The sequence below is a fragment of the Myotis myotis genome, unplaced genomic scaffold (genome assembly GCF_014108235.1).
Source record: "Myotis myotis isolate mMyoMyo1 unplaced genomic scaffold, mMyoMyo1.p scaffold_m19_p_18, whole genome shotgun sequence".
Lineage (NCBI taxonomy): Eukaryota > Metazoa > Chordata > Mammalia > Chiroptera > Vespertilionidae > Myotis > Myotis myotis.
Window position 1 is genome coordinate 36,118,881 of NW_023416322.1, and position 13,104 is coordinate 36,131,984.

Genomic DNA, 13,104 nt, shown 5'->3' on the forward strand with positions numbered 1-13,104 from the left:
GTCCCCTTTCTCCGTGTTTCCAACCGCCCCCCGACCCCAGCCCTTCAGACCAGTCTTGCCACCTCTGACTTGCTCCTTCCCCGACTTGTCTGCAACCCGCCCCATTCGGCGAGGACCAGGCCCGCTCCCCAAAGCGCCTATGAGGCCGGTTCTGCAACAGGACAGTGGCCCTGAGGGTCTGAGCTCTTCCCTGAGGTCACTGGACCCCAGAGCGAGGCCACAGCACCTCGTCCCGCCCCCGGTGCGCCCGCGTCCATTCAAACCCGGCCCCGCCCTCCACGTCCAGCCGCCGCCCCGCTCCTCCCCGCGCCCCGCTCCTCCCCGCGCCCCGCTCCTCCCCGCGCCCCGCTCCTCCCCGCGCCCCGCTCCTCCCCGCGCCCCGCTCCTCCCCGCGCCCCGCACCTGAGTCAGGCCCCGGGCGCCGCCTCCGTCCTCGTCCTCGTCCTCGTCCTCGGCGGCTGTCCCCTTTGCTCCGGCAGAAGCCTCACAGGCTGCGGGGGCGCACGTGGCGGGGCGCGCGGCCGTGCGGGAGCTGCCCGCGAGGGGGCGCGCTTCCAGGGGAAGGGGCCGCGGCGCAGGTGACCCCACCCGCCGCGCGCACGCTCCGACCCGGGGGTGGGGCAGAGGCGGGAGAGCGGCGCGGCGTGGGCGCGGCGTGGGCGCGGGAGGGAGCTCCGCCGCGCCACGCACACGCTCGACGCCAGGGTCGCGCGAACAGGTCCGGTGGGCGGCGGCACGAGCGGACCCCAGGCCTCCGGGTGAGCAGACGCCTTGGGCGCCGGGGAGGGAGGCGGCCCAGCGGCGGGTAGTGGGCCCGGAGGAGGGACCGGGCGGAGGTGCGCGCGGAGGGCCGGGGCCCACCGGCTGTGCGCATGCTCCCACCCGCGGGCAGAGACCCTTGCACACCCATGACGCTGCAACTGCCTGAGCCACCGACCAGGGCTCATTTATTTATTTATTATTTATTATTATAATTATTTTTTAATATATGTGTATATATGTTTTTATTGATTTCAGAGAGGAAGGGGGAGCAAGAGAGAGAGAGAGAAATATCAATATGAGAGAGAATCATGGATCGGCTGCCTCCTGCAAGCCCCACACTGGGGATGGAGCCTGCAACCTGGGCATGTGCCCTTGACCGGGAATCGAACCATGACCTCCTGGTTCATAGGTCCATGCTCAACCACTGAGCCGCGCTGACCGGGCGTAAATACTTATTTTTGTTTCTTTGAGAGCCGCATTCTGGTGAAAGGGAGGTGAGTGTGACCTGGAAGAGCAGAGCACGAGTGGCCTCAAGTCGCGATTTTTTAAAAAAATATATTTTATTGATTTTCTACAGAGAGGAAGGGAGAGGGATAGAGAGTTAGAAACATCGATCAGCTGCCTGCTGCACACCCGCCTATTGGGGATATGCCCGCAGCCAAGGTACATGCCCTTGACCGGACTTGAACCTGAGACCCTTCAGTCCACAGGCGGAAGCTCTATCCACTGAGCCAAACCGGTTAGGGCTCAAGTCGCGATTTTGCTGGGACTGGACAGAGCTGTGGCTTGTGGAGTCCTGCCAGCCCCCCAACTCCCACCCACCCCCCCCCCTCCTTCCTGGAGGGAAGCCTCCTGGGGACAGCAGGCTCCCCTCCTGGTCGTCACTCAGATGCAAGTGAATGTTTAACTCAGGAAGGCAGAGTGCTCACCAGTCTCCCACATCACAGCGTGACTGTGGTTCTCCAGCCTTCCCTTAGGGAGCCGGCGTCAGAAAAACAGAAGACGCGGGAAGCATGGCCGCCCCACTAGCTCCAGAATGACTCGCTACTGTCAGCTCACCCTTCAGATTCTCCCCAGCTCACCACCTGCCAGTCAGGACCACAGCTCCTGAGCAGACGTGATTTACAGACCTGTCAACCACCTCCCTGTCCACAGGCTATCTGAGCGTGGCCTTCTCAAATCTCCACCAGCCAACGTTTCCTGTGGAGGTCCCACTGCCTGGGAATTTGACTCCCACTCTACCTGGCCATCCCGAGTCCCCCACTCTCCCAGGTTCCTATAAAGCCTCGAGAGAGAGTGGATGCATTTTAAATGCTTACAGCCAGGGGCCGGGGAAGACATCCTATAATGCTCCGACCTGGCTCCCCATGACCAGTTGAGTCCTTCAGTGTAGCCAGTGCCAGGCCAGGGCAGGAGTCCTGGCCCAAGTGCGGACCCTGGCCACTTCCCGATCATATCCTCCTGCACCGCCTGGGCCTGGCTCCCCGCCTTCTTTCTGCCCAGGGTCAGCCACTGATGCCTTTTCCTGGAACTCTCCGCCTTCACATCTGATCTGTGCAAGAAAAGATGAGAGAGCGTAAGCTCACCACTGATTTGGACGGAAGCCCTGGTGACTATTTAAATGGAAACACATTGATAGCTCTGAATATTTCATGCCAGGTACATTAGAACAACCAGCATTACTTATTGAAGGCTGATCACCCATCATGGGTATTAATACATCTTGCTTCGGTGTCAGCCCCAGGGACATTAGCTTCAAGGAACAAGGTAGGAGGCTTTGGGTACTTTTGCCTCAGGAAATAAATCTTGCGTGGATGGAAGGTGTGGTCTAGTGGTGTCATCCAACCTCCCTCTGGTTTGTCAAAACTTCTCTTTTTAAAAAAAATATTGTTATTGATTTCAGAGAGGGGGAGAGAGATAGGAACATCAATGATGAGAGAATCATTGATCTGTTGCTGGGGATCGAGCCCACAACCCGGCATGTGCCCTGACCAGGAATCGAACTGGCCACCTTTTGTTGTGTGGGACTACGCTCCAAACAACCAACCAAGCCATACCAGCCAGGGCCCTTTATTACTGAGAATTATGTGCCAGATACATTCATTCCCTTTCTTAAGATGGGAAAACATGAAATGACTTTCCCAAGGTCACGCACAAAGTGGGACTGAAACACAGATCTGGGCCATCCTTCTGACTGTGGTCCCAGGCACCCCTACACCTGGCAGTTGCCTGAATTCCTGGCACGCGCAGGGGCTCCCTAAATGTTCCTGATGTGAATAATCCTTAAGTCTCTGTCTTCTGCCATGATTGCTCAGTCCAGTCTGATGCCTACCACTAATGCAGGACATTCCAGTTAGTTGCCCCAAGGTCACTACCACTGAATGTATCTTCTCATCCAACTAAATGTCCCTCTTCCTCAACGGTTCCATTTCTCCTCATCATACCACCATTTTCTAGCCCCCAAGCTAACACTTCTACAGTTTGTACGTTATCATGCCTCAGCCCTCCCCTCCCCCACCCCATACGTGATCTGACATCGAGTTGGATGGCTCTTCTCTTTGAAGTGACTCTTGGGTTTCCATCTGCTCCACCTCTCTGACCTTAGCTGTCCTCCCCTGAGCTCATGACCAGCCTCCAGTCTCAGAGCCCGTCCTCTTGAGGACCCATCTCCTCCCCTGTCTTCTTAGATCCTTAACCACACACATGCCCAAATCCACAGAGCCTGATGGTGGGCCACATAGATTGTATTTTATGATGAAATGATAGGCTTGTTTAGGCTTGGGTTAGATTGGAGTTGGATCTGTCTCTTGTTTGTTTGGGGAAAGGAGATTGGTGGTTGCATGTCAGCATGAATAAAGTATAAAGGCATGCCCTCCAGAACTCATCATGCGACAAACTGCCCTGTTGCCCAGATCATAGCATTCTGCCTTTTACCTGTGACCTCCCACCATTTGCTCCAAGAATCCAGTTCCTATTATTATAAACAAATAAATAAAAAACCCTGCTGTTTCTGTGTATTATGCTTACTTATTATGGTTGTTATTCATGGCACATTTTCTAGGCACAAGAAATTGCATAGAATAAGTATTTCTTTGACTTTAAAATGTAAGCAGGAAATAATTCTATTAGTAATTGAAAATTACAAACATACTGGTAAGAACCAAGTTGGTTGCTACAGGGACTACAAAGATTTTGAAAGGTAATGCTATTGGCTTATTGCAGTGGTTCTCAACCTTCCTAATGCCATGACCCTTCAATATAGTTCCTCATGTTGTGGTGACTCCCAATTTCATTGTTACAAATTGAACATAATTAAAGCATAGCGATTAATCACAAAAACAATATGTAATTATATATGTGTTTTCTGATAGTCTTAGGCGACCCCTGTGAAAGGGTCGTTTGACCCCCAAAGGGGTTGCGACCCACAGGTTGAGAACCTCTGGCTTATTGGGTCAGGAATTATTGGACAATTAGATTTGGGGAAGTGGGGAGTAGCTACCCCCCCATCCTTAAGAGATTCCTACCTCCCAACCCAGGGGATCCCTAGCAGCTTTGGAGCCAGGCCACCAGGAGAAGGGGAACGAGGGTCTGTGAGTGGGAGTCCAGCGAAGAAAGCAGGTCTGTGCACCTCTTGGGACCTTAAAACCACTGGTCCCCTCCAGCCCGCACTCTCCTCTTCTCTCTCAAGAACAGAGCACAAGCAGTGTATCTGTCAAGATATATGAAGCCTTTGCAGACCATTACGGAATTTACACAAATCTGATGATCTCCCGCAGTGAACAATTACAGTAAGTTCTTCCAACAAGATTAGCGTCAAATAGATTCGCTGAATGTACTGCCAGCAGCCTTGGCCAGTGACGGGGAAGGAGCAGAATCAACACAGGCCTGTGTGCCTTAGCCCTTGCCTTCATTCTCCTTTCCCCTTCCCACTCTCGGAAACTTCTAGATCTTCAAAGGTGGTGGCGTGGGAATCACACAGGCCATTCATTCAATGATCGGCATCCACCGGGGCAGAGTTTCGTCTGGTCCCTACCACATCCTGCCCTGCCCTTCCCTCCTGCCAAAGCATGAGCACCCTTCATTCTCTCCTCTCTTCCCCGCAGTTCCTGCCCACAGGGGAGTCATAATTGAACCGAAGGTTCTAACGGAGATGAAAGTGATTTTTCCTCCCAGAGTTCAGGGCGTGGGTTGGGTGTGAACTGGCCAGTAATGGGGTGACTCAGAAATGTAATCAAGATACAAGTCTAAAGCCATCCTCCCTAGGAGTCACCTGCCCAGTGTTTCTTTCCGCACCGGATTTTTAAACCTCTCCTTACATACAGGAGAGCAGGACTTGTCACTAGCCATGACTGTCAATCTTCACCATCCCCTCTGCTGTGCCAAGTGGTGCCGCAGGCCTTCCTCTCCTCCACCCTCCCCACAGCCCAGCTGGGAAGGTGGGCTGTCACCTCTCTTTCACAGAAGGTGAGGATGAAGCTCAAATGACACTGAGCTGGGCTGAACCCCATCCTGATGGATCCTGCCCAGGCCTGGCCCACAAGCCCAGGCCATTCATCTCCACATACCCAAGGCTGCCACTTGCAACATCTGCGTGCCTGGCAAACAGGAAGCACCAGAGAGTGGGAGGCCCCAGGAGCAGCCCTGGGCAAATGACCACAGGGTAGGGCAGCACCGAGCCCCCCTCCCCGACATACACCTCCTCTTCCACTGCCCACAGCGGTAACTGGCTCCATGGGGGACAGGCACTCCCGGGAGGGCAATGGAGAGAGCGTAGCAATTTGATCAGGACCTGGTATGAGACCGTGAAAATACTTAGCGAAAACCTGGGTTCATAGTGCACTTATTCAGCCTTTTGAAAATGTTGGCTTTTAGGTTTATTATCCTAGTTGAGTGACCTCAAACAAACCACTTAACCACTCTCCGTTCCTTCATCAGACATTTCCAACGCGGTGTGCTGGGTACACAAACGTAGAGATGGCCCTGCCCTGGGAGCTTCCAGCCCAGAGGGACAGCACCGCCCCCCCCCCCCCCCCCCCGCCACACACCCTCCACCATCACCCCAGGTCTGTGCTGTAAGAGAAGCAAACTCACGATGCAGAGAGGATGGACGGAGACTCCTAACCCGGGTTAGAGAGCCAGGAAAGGGTGCCTGGAGGAGCTGCCACTGCACCCGAGGTGAAGTAGCAGTTAATAAAGGGAACAGCACACGAAGAATTAGGAGTGCAGAGGAACCAGAGAAATGGGTGCTGGAGCTGTTTCCCATGGTGTCTACCTGGGACCGTCCCTCCCCCAGGCGGGATCTCGATTTTCCCACTTCACCTGTTCTCCTCAGCAATTGGTATAAGATTAAATAAGATAACGATGCCTGACCAGCATGGCTCAATGGTTGAGCTTCGGCCTATGAACCAGGAGTTCACGGTTCGATTCCCGGTCAGCACACATGCCCGGGTGGCAGGCTTGGTCCCAGGGTGGGGTGTGCGGGAGGCAGCTGATTCGTGGAGCATGGAGTGGGAGGATCAGACCAGTAAACAGGTAATTTTCACAATCACATTCCCCCTCACAGCAGCCACAGGAGGGGCACAGGGCTGAGACTGTGGGTCCCGATGTATAAATTAGGAAATTGAGGCCTAGAAAAGAGTGATGACTTGCTCAAAGTCACAGCAGATCATGGGGGTGCCAGGACCCACACTAAGGTCCCACCCTGACTCCAAGCCATTGTCTTTCCACAGAGACAAACCTTAGGCCAATCCCTAGGATCAGAGTCATAATAAGGAAGCCAGGTGGGCCTCAGACGGGGGAGGCAGGGAGCACCCAGCAATAGCCCCCACGCAGCCGAGTTGGAGAGAACAGGCAACTGAGCTTGGAAGGCTCTGGTCCTATTAGTGTGATTATTCGTTATTCACACGAAGTCCTTCACTGCCTGCAGCCCTGCAGTGCAGCTCGGCTCCGCCTTTCCCAGACACGAATAATCTGCTCTGAGAGGAAAGAATGCATCCTTGGACCCCTTTGTCATGCTGGCTCCCTCCACTGGCTCCCATCTGCTGCCTTCATGCCTGGAAATAAATAAAGAGACAGAGGAGGCTCAACAAACCCGTGGGTAGGCTGCTGCCCTTCTGAATATCCCATCTGGAAATACCCTCACCAGGCGTGGCTCACCAAAGCCTCTGATAAAACCCAAACAGCTGTGGGTGGGGCTTTCACTGTCCCTGCTGTATGAGAGGCATCAGTAATCCTGCCCTTCGTCAGGCAGAGCCAGATGTTGGGGCTGGCGGGGGGGGGGGGGGGGGGGCTGGCGGGCGGGGGGCGGGGGCCTGTTGGGGAGCAGGGATGACGAGATTAGCAACCTCTTTCCCAGGAGTGAGAGGCACACATACCCAGGAGCAGTGGGAGGATCCCAGGCCAGGGTCAGGGGAGTGACAGTGGTTCCCTTGGCCATTCATTCATTCATTCATTCATTCATCCACCTGCCAGACGATAACTAGGCACCAGGAACCAGGCACTGTGCTCAGTTCTAGGAAACAAGATCAGTGAGACACAGTCTTTGTAATCAGGGCCTTATGGTTCAGGGGGGAGACAGACAGGTTAACTGAGGAGTGAACGGAATGTTGTCAATCTCTGCACAGTGGGGAAGTGGGGACACACGGAGGCCATAGCCTATTCTACTGGCGATGTCTTGAAGTAGAGCTTGGGAAGCAAAGGGGGACGAAGGCATCCCAACATTAACAACGTTAAAGTCAACAACATTTGTTGGGTGTGCGAACATGCCAGGCAGGATTCTAGGGGCTTTACAACGTATACAATCTTTCGCTGAATGCTCACAAGGGCTCTGTGAGGTAGTTTTAGTGCTATCTCCCTCTTAACGAGTGAGGCCCAGTGTGGTTCAGAAACTTGTCCGATGTCAGTTTGGGGATCTGAAGGGATTCAGTGGCCCTGGACTCACTGAAGTTTGGAGGTGGGATGTGCCTTCAATGATGAGGCCAGAACGGTAGGCCAGGGTCAGGCCATGAAAAGTCTCAACGTCTTGGCCGAGCAGCGTGGCTCTCATCCCGCTGGGCGGGAACGCGTGGCCTGCTTCTCGCTTCCCAAGATCGCTTGGGCAGCATCGAAGCCGCATTGGAGGCAGCAAAGCCAGGAGGCCAGTTAGGAGGACATTTCAATGGTCCAGGTGAGACAGAATGAGCTCATGACTAAGTCGGCAACATCAGCAATGGAGAAGACTTCAGCACCAGGAGACAAGATGGACAGGAACGTCTGACCAGCCAGAGGAGAGAAAAAATGTGCTATGCAGAGTCACACAGGCCTGAATGGGTGTCCTGGTCATGTCACTTACCGGGCTTGGCAAACCGCCCCTTCAGTTTGTGAAATGGAGATGAGAAGTGTAAAGTGGAGGTGAACACGTGAGCGCCGAACCCGCTGGATTCTAACTATTCTAGACCATGCTTTTCCATGTGACTGTGAGCGCCTTGAGGGCAGGCACCCAGCGAGGTGTTCTCTGTATTGCCAGCACCTGGCACTGTGCCTGGAACACAGCGAGTGCATCTGAGGTGTTCATTCAAAACAGCGTGAAGCAGCATCTGTCTCGATTTGCGTAACCCTAGAAGCAGATCCTGAGACTGGGACTCCTGTGGGAGGTGCTTTATTTGGGAGGTGACCCCAGAAAATGCCAGTAGGGGACGGGAGAGCCAGACGGGTGCACTGTGGCAACACAACTGCACCTCCCTGGAGAACATGGGCAGGGGAGGATAAATGTCAGTCACCCCAACGGAAGCAGGAGGAGGCTGGGCCTTTCCCCACCAGCTCCTGGCCCGCTGGCTGAGGGCTGCCTCTGTGGACATCAATTCTCCTGCATTCCCGACTCGCCCAGAGCCCAGGTACGTGCGCTTCACGGTGCAAGTAAAGTCCTCGGGCAGCGGGATGCCAATGCTGGCACGCAGACATGAACGCCCAGGGCAACAGAGAAGCACCAGCAGCGCCTCTACAGGAGTCACCACTCCAGCTCCAAGTGCTGGTTTACAGTAGAGTCACACGTTAGCCACATTAGCCACGCCGGCAGAATGCAGTCAGCTCCAGCACGCCAAACGACGGTGCTGCTTCCACAAATTCATGGCTTTTTGAGAAAAAAAAAAAAAGAAAGAAAAGAAAAGGAAGGGGGATGTTACCGATTAAAAGAGGCTTAGGAGATGTATCAACCAAATGCAATATGTAAACTTGGGATCCTCATTTGCGTAAGAGAACTGTAAAAAGACATGTTTTATACAATCAGAACAAATTGAACATGGACTGAGCAGTGGACGCTATGGAGAAATTACTGTTAATTTAGTTGAGTGCGATTATGCTACTGGCAATGTTATTTTTTTAAAATAGATTTCTTTACTGATTTCAGAGAGAAGGGAGAGGGAGAGAGAGATAGAAACATCAGTGATGAGAGAGAATCATTGATCGGCTGCCTCCTGCACACCCCCCACTGGGGATGGAGCCTGCAACCTGGGCATGTGCCCTTGGCCAGAATCAAGCCCGGACCCTTCAGTCCGCAGGCTGAAGCTCCATCCACTGAGCCAAACCAGCTAGGGCTGGCAATGTTATTTTTTAAAGTCCTTATCTATTCGAGATTTTACCAAAAAAAAAAAAAAAAAAAAAAAGGTGCAGCAATTGTGGCAAAATGTTAACAGCTATTAAATCTAGGTGATGAGTGTGTGGGAATTCATTATTCATTATGCTCTTCTGCCTGCCTTTGTGCCTGTTTGAAACTTGATAAGAGGAGGGGGTGCGGAGGGGACCCCAGATTACCTTGGTTTGAATCCTGGTTCTGCTGCTTTCTGGCTGAGTAAACTTGAACATGTCGCTGAAACTTCATCTGCAACTTAGACTCGTAACAGTGTATAATCCATCCGATTGGGGGAAGGATGAAGTCAATATCACTAAAATGCTTAGAACAGTGCTCAGTAAACATCAGCTATTACTTGTCCATCATGAGCCAATTCCAGTGTATGACAGGCAGGGGATGCTGGCCTCTGGACCAGTCACATCTGGCTGGGCCCGTGTGGTTCTGCAGGAGCCGGGCAGCTCTCCCCAAAGCAGGAGGCTGGGAGTGGAGGGGAAGCAGCACTCAGGCAATGGCAATCCCAGGAGAAGGGAAGCCTAGCACTGGACAGACAACGCATGTGACGGGCAGGTGTGACTTCCTAGTGCCCTTCAGGACCAGGGAGGAGGCAGCATCAAACCCGGGCAAGGTGGAGGGAGAGTGAGGCAAAGCCTCGAGTCGCAGGGCAGCCCTGGGACCCACAGGTCTGGAACAGGATGCACCCGGTGTGCATGCCATTAAGGAGGCCCTGCCGATGGGGGTGTCCAGAGCGAGGCTCGCGTGAATCTAATGGCTCTCCTCCCGGAAGAGGGTTGGTGTGCAAATTTCAGAGGGCTGTTTCACAGGGCCGAAGCTGTATCTTTCTGCCTCATCCAAGCCTCTGAAACCAAAGGAAGCATGAATGCCCCACCCTGGAAAAGAGGCTTGCGTTTTAGTTCTTCTCTGGGGCCCGAATCCACTTCAATTAGAGAGTGTGGAGAAGCACTTTTTTTTTTTTTTCCTAGCCTCCCTTAAAGGTACGAGTTGCTTTGTGACTCAGTTATGGCCCAGGGGTTGCAAACCAAAGTCTGGCAGGAGCCTCTGGGAAAGCGTGTTCTCTTCTCACTGCCTGGAACCTGGCTGTGATTTCCGGAGCTGCAGCGGCCATTTTGTAACCATGAGGCAAAAGCTAAGAGCATTTCAAGGTGTCAATCCATTGCTGGACCTAAATTAACAGAGGCACCGGCCTACTTCCAGAGATCCTGATAGACAAGAAAAATAAACCTATTTTTTAACCACCTCTTTTCTCCGTGTTGGTAGCCACGCTATCTGTTTCTTAGAGTTGAAAGAATTCCTAAGAGGGCATCTCATTAGCTACAATAATTATCAAAGCCATGAAGAAAATATAAAGAGAGATCACTACAAATTAGACATTATTTTTATATTCTTCTCTGTAACTGTATATTTAAAATGCCCTTCAGTAAGCATGTATTTACATGGTGATCAGGAGGGAAAGGAAAATTGAAATCATTCAAAAACAACAAACTAAACTTGCAATACCCAAGGCATAGAAGCAGCTTGATCCACTGTCAGGAGATAGATCCGGATATGACTTTTGACGTCCAATCTCCTTATCTATAAAGCGGAGATATTTCCTAAGTATTTACTTCATATGGATCTTGTTAGAATGAAATAAGGCAGTATTTACAAATATACCTGGTGCTGAATAAAGATGCATTTTTGTGCTTCTTATTAAAATAGGAATTCAGATGTAAGTGGCTGGGGTTAGTGCTTGCAAGGAAGAAAGATTAGGGGTGGGAGCCTGCACCACCAGACTCGGGCCACACCCCATACTTCCGGTGCCTATTGTACCCCATCTTGGTCTCTGCTGACCCTGTGCAGGGGGCAGCCCAGCCACTTCATTTGCCTCCGAGAAGGAAAATTCCCACACCAGCTCCCTCTCTCTCCCTACTTATTCCTCTCTGGGATCAGGTCCTGTCCTTTTTACTTTATCACCTTCATGAGGCCTGTGTATCCTTGAGGTTATTTTGCAGAATTCCCGGCGTAGCGCCCTTCCCCTTGCTATCCAGGCAGCATTTCAATGGCCCTCTCCCGCTCACTGTCTCTCTCTTCTCTCCTCTTTGTTCTGCCTCTCAAGGGGCTAATTACCATTCACAGACATGTTCTGTACGGTTATATCTTCAATGTTAAAAAATGTGGATGGCAAGCGAGGTCTCCAGTCTGAAGTTTCTCCTTTGAAGTCTTTTAACGAGTCACCAGGGACAGAAGGCACGGAAGCAATGTCTGGAATACGGAGTCAGGGCCTGCAAGCTACTGCTACTGCAGAGGAAGGGGTGCCCCGTCCCAGACGACCCTGGCGGAGGCCCCTCTGGTTTCCTCCCGTGCTTGTCTGGAGGCCTCTACAAGAAGGATGGAGCCTGCGGACAACCTCACCTACAGAGAGGTCATGGCCTCCCAGACGCTCATAGCTCCAGCAATACACAGCCGCGCGCCCCACGCTCACCCTCCCACCCTAGGCACTTCCCCACCCCTCAGCCACGACACAGATTCTGCTCCAAACCCTCACATACAGGTCTGTGCCCCCACTCAGCCCACCAATCACAGATACGCCACAGCAATAGCTGCTTCCTGCGTGCCTGCTGCGCAGGAAGAGGTTACACACTTTGCTCTCAATCCATGACACTAATTCTGTACCAGGCAGGGTCCTTGTGCCCCAGGTCACACTGCGAGATGCTAGCCCAGGCCAGCCTCCCTCTGAAGTCCAAGCTCTTCCTACCTCCCCACACCTGGAACAGGCTGGGGGTGTCCCCACTCAGCTCCCTCAGGAGCACGTGTCCCATCCCCAGGCAGCCTGACCACTCCCCTCAGCTACAGCAGCCCTGGCTTGCCACTCCCCAACTCTCCTATTTCTGTCAACTTCTCTGCATCCAGTGTTTGACATTCTCTGGTGTTTTCTGACCTTAAGACAAGCATTAAAATTTTAATCAGCAAATTACAATGTTCACTGAGTTCATGACTTTGGTAAATGTCACCAGTGAAGTTCAACGCCACCCCCCCTCTCCCCCCCGCCAGTCCCTACCCCACATTAATGAAACCTGTGTCATTTGCAGGAGGCCTGGGGCGGGGGGTGGGGGGCGGGTGGAGATGCAGAAGGACTGGGATGGGGCTTCCCGTTAGCTCAAAGCCCAGCAGCTTGTGGGCATAGCAGATGGGCACAGGGCCGGAGCCCGCTCCCTCCCGCCCAGGCACAGTCTCAGGGGTGGGGCGTGGAGAAGCCCATACCCTGGCCTCCGGGAGGGCAGGCTCTTCCTGTCTGACTCTGCTAAAGCTGTCTCATTTGTAGCCTAAATAATTCACTCCCCGACCTCTCAGGGAGCATTAGAAGGAAAACAAAACCCGACCCAGACCTGCTGCTCAGGTTGCGGCTGCACCGGAGGCAGGCCAGGATGCTGGGCAGAAGACCTAGGCTGCGGAGATGAGAGCTGGCCGCCTGCACAGGTCCACTGGGGCTGGCAACCTTCCAAAAACAGCTTGGGGCCTGGTTCTGCACAGCACTCAAGCTAAGAATAGTTTTTACATTTTAAAAAGTTCTTTTTTAAAAAACAAAACAAATAAACTAGAGAAACAGCAAAGGAAAATATACCGAAGAGACTTTTTGTGGCCTGTGAAGCCTAAAATAGTTATCACCTGGGCCTTTCCAGAAAGTTTGCTAACCCTGATCCACTCCCCAGCCTTGAAGGTGATGACCTTTGACCTACCCT

The 13,104-nt window shown here is 52.9% G+C and overlaps 1 long non-coding RNA gene across 1 annotated transcript; it reads left to right on the forward strand.

Moving 5' to 3' along the window:
* Positions 1-418: 418 nt before the first annotated feature.
* LOC118673780 lies at positions 419-3,777 on the forward strand. The gene is made up of 2 exons (XR_004973470.1): positions 419-758; positions 1,729-3,777. It is a non-coding gene; the product is annotated as an uncharacterized LOC118673780 (long non-coding RNA).
* The last annotated feature ends 9,327 nt before the right edge of the window (positions 3,778-13,104 follow it).